We start from the raw sequence: 875 nt of genomic DNA on the forward strand, positions 1-875 counted from the left end.
AGAAGAAAGGGTTGCCAGGTTGGGAAATTCCTGGAGATTTGAGGGGTGGAGTCTGGAGAGGGTGAGGTTTGAGGAGGGGTGGGACCTCAGACAGGTACAATGTCATAGACTTCACCCTCCAAACCAGCTATTCCATCCTAGGAAACCACTGTTGCCAATCTCCAGGTGAGGGCTGGAGATCACTCAGAATTACAACTGCTCTCCAGGGGGGAGGGGAGTGGAGATGGAAAGCTGAAGTCAGAGGGGCAGATAAAGGGAGGTTGATGGTTGGTTGGGAAGAATATAGGATTGCCAACTCCAGGTTGGAAAATCCCTGGAGATTTGAGGTGTGGCGCCTGGAGAGGGTGGGGTTTGAGGAGGGGGTGGAACCTCAGACAGGTACGATGCCATAAACTCCACGCTCCAAACCACCCATTTCCTCCTGGGGAACCATTGTTACCAATCTCCAGGTGAGGGCTGGAGATCACTCAGAATTACAGCTGCTTTTCAGATGGCAAAGATCAGTTCCCATGGAGAAAAGGGTGGACTCTGTGTTATTAAATGCTGCTGAGGTCACCACAGCAAATGGACACTGAGTGCCCAAGGCGAGGGCACCCACCTAGAGCCTCTTTCCAAAGGCCGTTGTATTTATTTCCACAATGAGCCTTATTCCTAGTACATTATATTTACATTACAATTTCTGCTGCAGAAGGCAATTGTATATGGAAATTAATGTGAAACTGAAGACTCGTGACAGAGTTATGTTGTCAGAATTTCAGTCTCTGTGTTGTGTGTCTGTGTGGTGTGTGTGTGTGTGTGTGTGTGTGTGTGAGAGAGAGAGAGAGAGAGAGAGAGAGAGAGAGAGAGAGAGAGAGAGAGAGAGAGAGAATCAAAAA

The sequence above is a fragment of the Gekko japonicus genome, unplaced genomic scaffold (assembly GCF_001447785.1).
Source record: "Gekko japonicus isolate JY-2015 unplaced genomic scaffold, Gekko_japonicus_V1.1 scaffold2003, whole genome shotgun sequence".
Classification (NCBI taxonomy): Eukaryota; Metazoa; Chordata; class Lepidosauria; order Squamata; family Gekkonidae; genus Gekko; species Gekko japonicus.